The sequence below is a fragment of the Lissotriton helveticus genome, chromosome 1_1 (assembly GCF_964261635.1).
Source record: "Lissotriton helveticus chromosome 1_1, aLisHel1.1, whole genome shotgun sequence".
Taxonomy (NCBI): domain Eukaryota; kingdom Metazoa; phylum Chordata; class Amphibia; order Caudata; family Salamandridae; genus Lissotriton; species Lissotriton helveticus.
In genome coordinates, this window is record NC_136057.1 from 777,635,087 (window position 1) to 777,649,379 (window position 14,293).

Below are 14,293 nucleotides of genomic sequence, written 5' to 3' on the forward strand. Positions count from 1 at the left end.
CTCGGCCACTGGAACACCGGGACTCCTGAGAAAGCGAGTCCCGGTTCCACGCTCGCAGCCCTGCAACCAAGCGCACACCCCACAGGAACCACTGGAGCCAGAGAGTCAAGGAAGCAAAGCGATGCGGGACCCGCGAAGCGGGTACCGCGAGGCGTGGGTCTTGGGTCCTGGAGAATAGCAGCAACAGCAGTTAGGTTAAAATGGATGGCGTCCCACGAAGCAGCAAAGTCCCGGGGTTTATGAAGGGGTGGAGGTGGGGCGGGGCGGTCAGGGAGAGCGGGGCCAGGTGACTCGGCCACTGGAACACCGGGACTCCTGGGAAAGCGAGTCCCTGTTCCACGCTCGCAGCCCTGCAACCAAGCGCACACCCCACAGGAACCACTGGAGCCAGAGAGTCAAGGAAGCAAAGCGATGCGGGACCCGCGAAGCGGGTACCGCGAGGCGTGGGTCTTGGGTCCTGGAGAATAGCAGCAACAGCAGTTAGGTTCAAATGGATGGCGTCCCACGAAGCAGCAAAGTCCCGGGGTTTATGAAGGGGTGGAGGTGGGGCGGAGCGGTCAGGGAGAGCGGGGCCAGGTGACTCGGCCACTGGAACACCGGGACTCCTGGGAAAGCGAGTCCCTGTTCCACGCTCGCAGCCCTGCAACCAAGCGCACACCCCACAGGAACCACTGGAGCCAGAGAGTCAAGGAAGCAAAGCGATGCGGGACCCGCGAAGCGGGTACCGCGAGGCGTGGGTCTTGGGTCCTGGAGAATAGCAGCAACAGCAGTTAGGTTAAAATGGTAATTTCTACCCCTCCGCTATCCAACATATTCCCTACTGTTGCACTCACTGGAGTTGGAAGAGGAAATGTAATTACTCTCATATCCAACACTTACCCTACTTTTGCACTCACTGCAGTGGGAATAGTAATATTTACCCCCACGCTATCCAACACTTTCCCTACTGTTGCACTCTTTAGAGTGGGATAGTAATTTGTGCCCCTCCGCTATCCAACACTTTTCCATACTGTTGCTATCACTGGAGTGGGAATAGTAATTTTTACCACTCGGCTATCCAACACTTTCCCTACTGTTGCGCTCACTGGAGTTTGAATAGTAAATTTAATTACTCCGCTATCCAACACTTTCCCTACTGTTGCACTTATTGTATTGGGAAAGGGACGTTTATTTTTTTTGATAGATTAATATTTTAATTTAATAGAGAATGTTTTTTTAATTATTGAGATATATATATATAAGTTTACAAATTAAATAAGCATAATAGTTAATACATTATTTATAAGTAAATATATGTATATGTATAGATTTTAATGTTTGTGTGTTTTTATTTTTGGAAATTAGGTTTATTTGTTATATTTAGTTAAAATGTATATTAAATTTAATTTCTTTTGTTAGAAATAATATTAATATGTAATATATATATATATATATATATATATATATATATATATATAAAAAACAGATTTCCGCCTTTCAGCAAAGAAAAGAATGCACTCACTCGTTTACAGGTATCAGGGCAGATTCATTGTTAGATGTTTGCCATGCCCTACGCGTTTCGGTCCAGTCACCTGGACCTTGTTCACGGGATAGTGTGTCACAGAAAAGGGGCATCTTTTATTTCTATCTGCACACAGTTACTTCCTGTTATGTTACAGTGCATTGTGGTTAGTGTAGTTTACATTTATAAAAACGTGCTTAATGCACTTTTTTAAAAGTGATTTAGATGTGCTCAGTTCTCTGTGTGAATTGGTAAGACAATTCATTTTGTTCATTGTTCTTTAGCTAAGTATGCTTTGTGTCCTTTTTTGCACCTCCATTTGATTAGCGCTCTCTAGTGAGCATTTCTTGATGTTTAGGCAGAGTCTTGTGCAATGCTGGTATCGGTTTGTATTTTTATTTTTATTTTCATTTGCATTTATTTGCTCACACTGATCTTCAATTTCTTTTTCTTTTTCAACTCTCCGGTGAGTAGTTTTGTGGAGTCATATTTGTTGGATGCTTTTCATATGTTTCTTTTCTTTTATTGCAGTTTTTCATTTTTGTGTTAATTGATTTTTCTGAATGGTTTTAGAGCTGTACATAGAGTTACCCGCGCTGCATCGCATTTGGTGATGCAGAGCGTGCAACGAATTTCGTTTTATTGATTTGTTTGTGTACTTACCTCTGTGCGGCCGTATTCAGGAGTTTACTACCCCCAACCCTGCCCCACGCCCCACATCCGCGCTCAGCAGCACTCCCGCCACGGGCCGTTACTGTTAACATGCATAGTTAATTAAAACCATTAAACGATCTAAACATAAAATGTCACAGCACTCAGATTCAAACTGTCACAGCACTCAGATTCATAATATTCCCTTACTACAAGTGAGGACGAGAGCTTAGTATAGATCTAAAATGCTTTCCTTGTCTTCCTCTGAATAATTTAATCTAATTACAAAAAATCGGTTAAACCCACTGGAACACCAGACGCCTACATTAGCACAATTAAAATGCATTCAGTGCTTTTGCTACCATGGAGGCAGATAAAATAAGCATTTGCAATACAATAGGTATCACATGTGAGAGAATTTAAGCTATTGGTATTGTAAATGACAATGCCTTTTATTTATCTGTTTTGATAATTAACACATAAAAAAAGGCACTGTTATTTACAATGTCAATCGCTCAAACTTTTTGTAAATGCGAGACCTATTGCATTGCAAAGAAGCAGCCGCCATTGTCCTGGACTGTTTGGAAAGTGAAAGCGCACATGGTGCTCTGAATATTGCAGGAAAGCATGTCGTGCCTGCAGCAGGAGAAACTCATTAAAGAAAATAGTGCTTACAGACTAAATAAGATATAGCATGTAACAACAGAAGTAAAAGGGCCAGTCCTCATGGGAGGTTACAAATGAAGACTAACAAGCCTATTAACGAATCAGAGGCCAGCATTTATGAAGGACATTGACACAAGCCAATAACAAATATGGGTGGAAAGTTGGCGGAGCTTCAAGTCTATACTCGAATACTGCATACCTCGCAGAGCAGCGCATTCGCTCCCCATGCTCGACCTAAAAATGGCCTGTCCTATCTCTTATAAAATAGCTAAGTATTCATCTGGAACAGGTAAACGGACTGGTGCTCCAGAGAGTTTGCTTACAATACCCTTATGCCATCTTGCCAGGCTCAATTGAAATATACAACTAAAGTGCACACAGGGCTTCTGCAACCAGGCAGACAGTTAAAAGCGCATATAGCGCTTGTACAAACGTATTGACAATTAAAAGAGGGCCACTACTTGGCTATGAGCAGAACACTGAAAGTTCAATATTGCACAAAGAATCCCCCTTGCTGAAAGTTCAGTAGAACGAGAATCGGACAGTGTACGGTATAATAAAAATAGATTTGTATGCCCTAGATATGTAATGTAAAATGTAATGTAATGTAAAAAGAATTTATAGAGCGCAGCTAACACCCAGCGGTTTCTTGGCGCTAAAGCAAAAGGAGGTTGGCAATCCGAGGGGCTAGAAGCGTTAATTATAAGTATTACAAAACAAGTGAGTTTTAAGGAGGGACCTAAAGTGGATGTAGGAGGGGGCTTGTCTCAGGCCAAGCGAGAGGACGTTCCAGTGTGATGGGGCAAGAAGGTCGCGTTTGAAGGTCGGGGTCCGGAGTAAGGCCAGGTGGGAAGAGTGGAGGTTATGGCAGGGGACATATGGGTGTAGTAGAGATCAAATGAAAGAAGGGCCTGTGCCTGCAAGGGATTTAAATGTGATGCACCCCAGTTTGAACCTACAACGTTCAGATACCGGGAGCCAGTGGAGGGATTTTAACAGGGGGCGGACATGTTGGTGTTTGGGCTGGTGGTAGATAGGCCGTGCCGCCTGGTTCTGTACGAGTTGTAACTACTTCAGTTGATAGGCCGGAATGCCAACATAGAGCGAGTTGGCATAGTCTATCCTGGAGATGACTAGAGCCAGCAAGACCAGGGTAAGAGCCTCGGTGGTCAGGAAGCGTGCGATCTTACGGATTTTCCTCAACTGGAAAAAACTAGAGGAGACCACCGCATTAATCTGGGGCTTCATGGTGCGGTCATTGCTGACAATGATCCCAAGGCTCTTTACTGAGTTGACAGGGTTGGGGGAAAGGCCCAGCCTCGCGGGCCAGAAGGTGGATTTCCAGGGGTTAGAGGCTCCCCCGACAAGCAATAATTCTGTCTTGTCGGGGTTGAGTTTCAGATGGTTCACCCCCATCCAGTCACTGATGTGACAGAGGGTGGTTTGGAAGTTGTCAATAGAGTGGTCAGAGGAACTGATATCGAAAACCAACCTGATGTCGTCCGCGTAATTGAACGCGGTGACACCGCAGCCGCGTAAGGACCGAATGAGGGGAGTGAGGAATAAATTAAAAAGAAGGGGAGATAAGGAGGAGCCCTGTGGAACGCCGCAGGTTAGTTCGACCTCATCGGCAGCAAACTGAGAGAGCCGAACCGCTTGGCGGCGATTGCTCAGAAAGGAGCGAACCCAGTCAAGGGCGGTGCCCCGGATGTCAGCCTCTTCGACACGGTCGACCAGGATGTTATGGTCGACCGAGTCAAAGGCGGCCGATAAGTCCAGGAGCACCAAAGCCTGGCTGGTGTTGGAATCAGCCCCTCTCCGCAACTCCTCCATAACTGAAAGTATAACCGATTCCGTAGAGTGGTTGGGTCGAAATCCAGCTTGTTGGGGATCGAGGAAGTGAGAGTCTTCTATGAAAGTGCTCAGGATGTTAGTGACATGAGACTCAATGACTTTACTGAGGTAAGGAAGGAGGGATATAGGACGGTAGTTACTCATAACCGTGGGGTCTGCCGTGGGCTTCTTCAGAATGGGCACAACCTCTGCTCTTTTAAACGACCAAGGGACTAGGCCAGAAGAGATAGAGTTGTTCTGTAGCACCAATGGGGGGGAAGGGCAGGCTGTAAAGGCCACACGGAGAATCAGGGGAGGGCAACAGTCCGTGGGGGATCCGGAGGCAACCTTTTTTAAGAGGGCATGAAGCTCCGTCTCCGAGATTGGAGGAATCTGTGTCAGCTGCATGGGGTTGGAAGAGAGCAGGGAAGGGTCGAGCTCAGGAGGGTGGGGCGGGGATAAGGAGAGAATGCTGTTTTTGATATTGGCGATTTTTTCCACAAAAAAACGATTTAAAGAATCACAAAGTGCACGAGAGGGAAAGGGTTTAATGGTAACCCTATCTGGGTTTGACAATTCCTCCACGATGGAGAAAATATCCTTGGTTCTAGTGGAGGAGCCAGCGATTTTTTGGGAGAAATAAGTGGTCTTAACTTGTAGGACCGCTAATTTGTATTCCTTAAGTAGGGTTGTAAATCGTGTTTTCATGTCGGAGGCGTAACTGCGTCGCCACCGGCGCTCAGCCTGCCCGAGGCTCAATTTCAGGGCTTTGAGGTCCTCCGTGAACACCTTTGAGCATCATGCAAGCGCTTGATTTTAATGATATGGCGATTGGAGAGAGTCCACCTTGGAGGCTGATCTTGCTAATTTCTATACCGACGATGGTGAATTACCACTGTTCAGCGTTCTGAAGGACATACAATCTCTATTCTTTTTCACTTAATCTGTTAAACACACTGAATCCCCTGACCCCGCACTTAACACACAATTAACACAATAACAAAACACAATTAAAGTGTGTTTATTGCAAGGATGAACGGGGGAATAAACTGAAACTTAAAGGAACAGCAGTATCCTGGAACTAAGTGGAGAAAGGATCCAATGGTTATGTTCCCAACTCCTCTGAATCTCAAAGGGTGGGAATTCGAAAATGACCACCCTGCTAGCTACATAATGGAGCACTGCTTGCTTGTAGGTGGCAGTTGGGATTTGTAGGTTCTGAAACAGTGTCACTGTGTTTCCTATCCTGCTGTCAATGTGTTCAGGTAGTCTCATTGTCCCAGTGTCAGTCACCAGGTATCAATGTTTAAGTTTGCATTGCCCTGCTGTATGTGTTTCCCTGTTTCAATGTTAGTGTATACCAAGTCCCAGTGTCAGTGTATTCCTTGACCAAGAGCACTCCAAGACCCTGATTTCGAGTTGGTCTTAGAAGTTGCTGCTATTTATAGCACCTAAAACAAACTTTCACTCCAGGTTCGGAATTCATTTTGTGTGATAAACAGCATATATTCCAAGCTTTTGTGGGAATAAAATGCAGATTTTTGTGTGTAAGACGCCACAAACCACATGTCACTGTAAATACAGTGTTGTTTCCCCTGTTATATTTCAGAAGGTTTGACTTGCAGAAATGTAATGAAGGTTGAGGTATTTAAGCAGCCTTTAATTGCTAGGCGCATTAAGTACAACTAAATGAGTCTGAAAATTTGAGCAAATTGGAATCAGGTCCTACGTTTGTAAGACGATTGCCTTGGGATTGATTAGGAAGTGAGATTGCTGTTCTTGTTGAAAGGAGACAGTCCCAATGTGTTTTGAAATTAGAGAATAGAAATGGGTCCCCCATTGGTGGATGAGTACTACATTAGACTGGGTGGATCGTCCTCTCGGATTTATGACAAAGGAATGAGTCTGTGGTGCTTTCATTAGAACTGTTCCTAAATAGCGCTGCATTCCATTTTTAAGTGCACTGTTGAATAATCATTAACTCAACATACCCCACCAGGTCCTGGGATTGGAATCAGCTTATCTCTCGATGTGAGCATCTTTGGGGAACACATCGTCCACCTACTGGTAAAGTCTTAGGAGGCCATTAGGATGGCGGGCGGACTTCGGTCCGCCTGCCACCATAGCAGTGCTGGGACCGACCGCCTGTGGTGCGGTGGTCCCGCCCCGACGATTTGGATGCCACCACCACCACGGCGGTGGCATCCTCTATTCCCAGCATTGAGGCGGGCTGTGCTCACAGCACTACCTGCCACAATGCTGGGAATGCACTGCGTGCATTGTCATGCACAAGGTGACAGGCACCGTGAGGTGCCTGTCACCATGTCCATGACAATGCAGGGGGGTACCATCAGTAGGCCCCCCGTGCATCCCTTACCCCCCTGGGGGCCCGCAATGGGCCCTCGTATATGAACTCTGCATGCCTTTCCGTGGCAGCATTGGCACATTTCTGCCCACATACTAATATGGCTGGCGGTGTCTAGCAGACACTGCCACCATATTAAACCCTTTTCCGCCCGGGCTGAAAAGCGGCGGGCGGTCTTCCCGTCCGCCGAGGTACCCCCGCCATACTAATGTGGCGAGGGGTAAATGGGTGGCGGGCGGGTAAGGATGTAGGGCGGATCGCCACCGCCATGCAGGCGGTGGCGAGCCGCCCTACATCCTAATGACCCCCTTAGTGTTTACCCAGCAAAAGTTTCCCAGGAGTGAGGAGACGTGCCACACTATCAAAGGTTTAGGCACAGGTTCATTTAGTGACGTTTGTAATTCTCTCCAGCAAAGATTGTGTATATTATTTGAGTGGGGCTTTCACTCCTTTCAAGTAATAAACACATTTCTTACAGGGCGTTACCAGGTGAGTTAAGGAATGTGTCCTTCTAATTGAAACATAGAAAAAGATGGTTTGTACTGGGTACAGCCTTGTTGCATATTATTAAATGTATATATTGGAAGCACATGTTTCTATTTTAATTCTAAATTATTTTGTAATTTTATTATTTTATGTTTTCTTGGATTTTTTTTATACTGAAACAGACACATCACATGCCAATACGATTGCAGTAAATTCACTGAGTTATGTAAGGCACCGTTTCAAATGAATCAAAACAGGAATAAAGCATTAACAATAACTCCCCATTAGTATGATAGGCAAGTCACACACCCCCAAGTTACCTATTTCGCTTCGTTTTTCCCGTACATGTCCTTTAATATATTATTTACAACCACTGATATCATTTCTACAGTATGGCATGCAGCCAGGTTATTTTGATGGTAATCAACCATACAGGCGGTTCATAGACTATGCAAGGGCCAACCAAACAAGCTGATAGTGTGTCATAATATACATCGATCCAGAAGTTATACAGCCTCCCTCAGCAATGACCATTCCCCGTTCCAGTGCTCTTAACTCAGACGAAGATATGTTTCTCAATAATCCCCTGATCCACCCATTGGTTTGAAGTTTTCCCTAGTCTATATATCGAAGTCTGGTGTTCCCAGTGGGTCAGATAAGTGGCATATCAGCTCAGCTCATTCCATTAAATGTTCCTCAAGTTTACCGCCCCCTCCTCACTTTCCTTATGAGCTTTTTTTCAGCTCTGTCCATTCCAACATATCCTAAATTCCGCCATCAATTGATGGGGGCTTAGGGTCTGCAGGTAATCTCATCCCAGAATCCCTGTACCATTAGATAGTCCCATGTAGCATTTGTTCCCTCGGCATTTCATCTGACACAGCTGCAAGACCTGCAAATGCCACTCATGTGTCACATGGAGGTAGAATGTTATTCCCCCTGACATGCTGGCACTCATTCAGTCAGTGAACTCCTCATCTAGATGCATCTGCCATTTCTCACTCATCCATAGGGTTACGAGTGATCTATCGATTTGAGACGCCCTACAAATATTAGAAACTAACTTTCCCCAGTGTGACAGGGCCATCAGCATTAACATAGATTGGGTAGGCTCAGACAACTCCAAGAATATAGTTTACATTTTCCTTTCAGTGGGAGGTATGTAGTAAACTTGAGGAATTGAATCCTATCAATGCCCAAACTCCTCAAATGTCACAAATCTATTCTTGATTTATAAATCGTCCAGGATCAAAAAACTTCCCTGCTCCAGCTCTCCACTAACATAGTATTGAACGATCTAACCAAAGTTTCACAGGAGATGTAAGTTTGTGTTGCACCTGGGTGTTGGGGAGATAGAGCGCCAAGTGCCACAATTGGTAGTATTGTAGTCTGGACAATTCGGGAACACAAAAGTGCTCTTTACATTGGTCGAAAGTGTTGATCGTGTCTCCTCCGAACAAGACACGTAGTGTGGGACAATCTCCCTCCATCCATTCAGTAACGGCGAGTGACTGCAACGCTGTTGTGAAGTCTGGGTTGCGGGCCAATGGGGTGTTCAGTGAAGGGAAGGTGGTGAGACCCCTTTTAAGTGCTATCCTGTCCCAGATCTCAAGAGCTGTCTAGGTGGGGGTAGCAATATATGAGCTCTGTGGTCTAGCATGTTTAGTAAGCCAGGCTGGATCCCAGAGGGGATGGCACGTCACCTCTTGGTCCATGTGGAACCAGTGTTTTTCACTTTGATGGATGACCCATTCTAAATTGTAGTGTAAATGTATTTTGATTTATATAGCGCACGAATCACCCAGGGGTCTCAAGGCGCTTGCTTAGGGAACCCGTCCTGGTATTCCCCTGTGAGATACCCCGGCAGGGTATTCACAAGGTGAAAGCCAGGCATCCCGCCGCGAGGGGCCGTAGTGGAGATTAAGCAAGCAATTGCCCAGAGTCGCAGAGTGTGACCCCGTGAGTCGAGTAGGCACCGGAGCGAGAATTGTCGAGTCCGTGGGATTTTTGAGCCCGAGACCCGCCGAGGCGGGGAATCGAACCCTGGTCCACGGCTGATCTCAGCTTCCGGGTCTGCCGCCTCTAACCACTGAGCTACGCTTCTCCACCCAATAATATTTGATGAGATTGGGACGTGCCAGGCCACCTTATAGCTGGGGAGCATCAGTATTGTATTTGAAAATCCCTGTCGCTTCTCACCCCAGATGAAGGTATGCAGATCTCATTGGAGGCAAAGGATAGAATCTTAGGGTATGGGGGTGGGAAGAGTCTGGAAAAGGTAAAGGATTTTCAGCAGAATAGACATTTTCACATCATTTAAGCTGGTTAGCCAGGACACTTGAAAAGACTTTCATCCGTGGAGATCCTCCAGGACTGACCGCCAATAGTCCAGCCAGTAAGCATGTGTCCAAGAGACTAGCGCCGGGGTTACATTTAACCCTAGATACCTGAGAGTGTGAGGCCCACTAAAAAGGAGTGAGGGACTGTAACGTTGGTAGGTCCTGTTTGGGGATTGGTAAATTCAAGGCCTCAGATTTAGCCATGTTACTTTTTAATCCAGAGACTTTTTCAAAGGCTGTCAAAATATTCACCAGGGCAGGGAGGGAGGATACAGGCTGGGTAAGCGTAAGCAGAAGGTTGTCCGCAAAGAGAGCCATGTTATTGTTGCGTCCACCACAGGGGATGCTCACAATTTACTCATCTCGGTGAAAGGCAATCACTAGTGACTCCACAACTACAGCAAAGAGTAAAGTCAAAAGTGGGCAGCCCTGCCTAGTGCCACTTGTCAGATGAATTAGTTGTGGGGACTGGCCATTAACTCAAATTGTAGCCATGGGAGATGCATAAAATGCAGTTATCCTAGAGATCAGACCCATGCTGAAACCATTCTTCATAAGGACAGTTTGCAAGAAAGGCCAACTGACCCTATCTATTGTTGGCCTTATCCACATCTAGCAAGAAAAGGCAAGCTGGAAATTATAACTGTGAGACTTTTCAACCAAATGGGCAGTGTGGTGGATATTGTCCGCACCCTATCGTTGACGGATAAAACCATCTTGGTCCAGGTCAATTAGACCAGGAAGGTATGGCTCCAGGAGATTTGCCCAATTCTTTTGTGTAGATCTTAATGTCTATTTAAAAGGACAAAAGGAGGCTCAAAGAGAGGGATCCTTACCTGGCTAAGGAAGGAGTAATCTTTCTGTAGCAGTCATAATGGGGGCGAGACCTTTGTGTGCCCTAAATGAGCAGTAAAGTGTCAGCATGTGATCTTGAAATAGAGGGAGGAATTTGCAATAAAGTGCCACAGGGAGGCGATCTGGACCTGGAGTTTTGCACACTGGTAGCTCCTTGAGCGTACGATGTAACCCAGCCAAAGTGATAGGGACCTCCAAGAGTTCTGAGTACTGGGCATTAAGGGATTCCCAAGGACAGTACCTGAGGTAGGAGTCTATGTTTTCTTGGGAAATGAGACTTCCTTCGTAAAGGGATTGATAAAAGATCTGAAATGCTTGCTGGTTTGCCCGCTCAGTGGTGGCCCACACCCCATCACCAAGGTTAGTTTTAGATATATAGGCATGTGCTGTCTGTTGATGGAGTTTGCTTATAAGCATAGACCCCACCTTGTGCCCCCTTCCTAATATCTCTGTTTAGGGCCAGAAGAGACTGCTTAGACTTGATTTTTCGATGCACCCTCAGCTGTCCCATCAGCAGACCCAATTGTCTTTTTTTATGTCAAGATGGAGTGGAATGGTCTAAGGACTTAATGTCAGTTGTCAGGCCCGACTCAACCAGTCTGGCTTCCAATGTACAGGTGCTAGCTATGGAAGGCATGGCCCCTCTTATAGTGGTTTTAAAGGCATCCAAGGGTGTGTGACCCGAACTTTCAGGGGGAGAGTTGGAATAAAATTATGCTGAGATTTCTTTCTGGATTTCGGTGACATAGACAGGGTCTCTAAGCAGACGGGAGAGCACCAGTGAGAGCGGGATTGTATGGAAGACCCTGATTTGGCCAGAGTTATTTCTAATTGGACGTGATCAGAAATGGATATGTCAGAGATGCTGGCATAGTCTATGTCACTCAGCTGAGTGTGGGTGAGAAAGACATAGTCTTTACAGAAGTAAGCGGTATGGACATGTGAGTAAAAAGAGTGGCCCAAACGTCAGGTTGCCTATATTGCCAGTCATCTACTAGGACCAGGTCCAAGAACTCTTGCTTGAGAGCCCCTGTGCCCTGAAAGGAGACAGCACTGCGATCCAGTTCAGTGTACCACACCAGGTTGGAGTCGCCCCCCACCACCAGGTCCTTCCCCCCTCGTGAGCCACCTTGTATTGTGGTATGTTCCTTAGGTATGTGTCTTTTGCTTGATTGGAGGCATTGATGCCCAGAAGGATGAAGGGTTGAGCTCCTCATTGAACTGTAAGTTTTAAGAAACATCTGTCAATATCTCTCACTACCTTTAGTACCTTAGAACAAACGCTGGCCTCACACATGATCACACTCCAGCTGTTTTGGTCATGGCATATGCCCAATAACAAACAGGATATTTTGGATGAGACATGCAGGGGTATCAGAGCGTAAGAGGTGAGTTTCCGGCAAAAAAAATAACATCTGGTTCCTGCAGGAATAGATTTTGCCACACCTGACATCTTTTGGTAGGGGCATTTAGACCCTGCATGTTGAGGGATAGAGGTTTGATGTGAGGAACGGTAGCCATAAAGACGAGGGACAATTTTAGTCTGCAGAGGAGGGCTACAGAAGCATATAATGGCCCTTGAGAAGATGAGAACCATTACATGCACTAAGGAGAGAGCTGTGTTCTGAGCAAGTAGTTGCGGGCTAAGAAAGGGGGGCCGAACACATAGGTGGGGGATGAAGGTGCAGGAAGAAAATTGCCTGCTGGTGCCAAGCACTATATTGCAGTAGTGTAAGAGTTACATGGAGGAGAGAGCAGTGAGTGGGGGAGATCCCCTGAGCATCAACCGACCAACATAAGGAAAAAGGAAACACAAACAGTAAGAGGAAAACAGGGCCTAGCTACTCCATTCACATCCTGAAATGACCAGTGCACCTGTGCAGGGGCCATTCTAGGGAAGTAATTCTCCTGAGGATTGAATCGATGAGGGGACTTGAAGGTGGTGGTAAGTTCCATGGTTCAGTGGCCCCCGCAGCCAGTGAGTAACAGGACAAAGAACTGTTTAGGAGCAAATGCGAAGAGACAAGGAGACAAAGTGTTCAATCCTAGCAGGAACTGCCACTTAGAGGCAGATCACAAGAGTACAGTTGGGGTCTGTAGGAGAGTAGGATCTGCTTCTATGGTTACCCCCACTTTTTGCCTGGTGCTAAGCTGTATTTGACTAGGCTAACTGGAATCACTGCTAAACAGGACCCCAGTCTATCTGCTTTCTCCCTAAATTGTTGTGTTCAGTACTTAGGTACACCCCAGATTGGATACCTAGGTACCCTTATAAGTCCCTAGAGATGGTACCCATGTGCCCAGAGCATGGTACCCCAGAGGTCCCCCATGGCTGAAGCATGCATTTTGCCACCCATGGGAGACTATTCAAAATGGAACTACAGGCCTGCCATTTCAGCCTGTGTAAGCTGGTGCTAGCTAATTATATAGGGTTCGTATATCTAGGGTCTCTGCACTCAAAACCTATGAGTCACCCCTATAGCGGGTCTTTGCAATCCTGAAGGCAGGGTGCTTGATCTAAGTGAGAGGTTGGCCCTGCATGAGCAGGACACTTACAGCCTACGGAGTCCATTCTCCCAGGTTGTCAGTGAAGCAGCCATATACTAGATAGAGGGGCACATCGTAATTACGTGATGACAATCTCGAAAACCACTGCAACAAATCCTATCATGATTGGTATCAAACATGTTGAAACCATACCCCCACACCATAAACGGTATGGGAGGTCTGATTCCAAGCACTGGAAGAGCCCTCCTTTAGGCTCTCAGTGTTCCTGGTACCAGCCTTCTTGACCTGAACAGCACAAAATGGTTGCTGCTGACCAGATACAGAATTCTACCCTCCTGCTGCTGAGCCAAGCTCGAGAAGGGAAGGCAGAACAATAGACATCCTGTCACAGGGTGGTGTGACCACCTCCCATGTAAGATTTAGTGTATTGGGGTAGGGTGGGTGCAACACCCAGTCTGCATGAAGGGCATATTTGGTGCCCCTGTGAATAGTCCAGTTCAAACCAGTCCTGAGGGCTGTTGGCTCCCAATCTGGCATGAAACTGGACAAAGGACATGGGAGTAACCTCCCCCTCTCCAGACCCCCTACTGGGAGGGCCCCCTGAATCGTCCCAACTCTTTTCCTAGGGTACTTAGGGGCTGACCTGTTTGGAGGTCCCTAGATTCGCTGTGGGATAAGATTCAGATCAGACACCACTTCTTCTACCGTCTGGGCACTCTGGACTTCGTTTCATCTCCCTTCCAGTCTGCTGCATTGTCTATGCCTGTGCATCATACAGGAACCTTCCAAGGCCTGTGAAGCATCAAAGACACTAGAAGGAATCTCCCTTGGAGTGAAGGAGTAACTCCCCTGCATCTGCAGGCACCGCAACTAAGTCAACCGGTCTGCTGATCCTGAGCTCCTCCGACTCCAAATGCTCTGCAACACAGGTGGTAGTTTTCCACAGCTTCCAACTGCCCTCTCACCAAATTTGCGGCCAGTATACTGCCTGGCGGTTGCAATAACCGAAACCCTCTGCACCGTGTTAATTTGCAAGTGCAAAGGCTTTCTAACTTCCTTCCAAGGAGATCTTTGGCCTCCAAGTAGCCC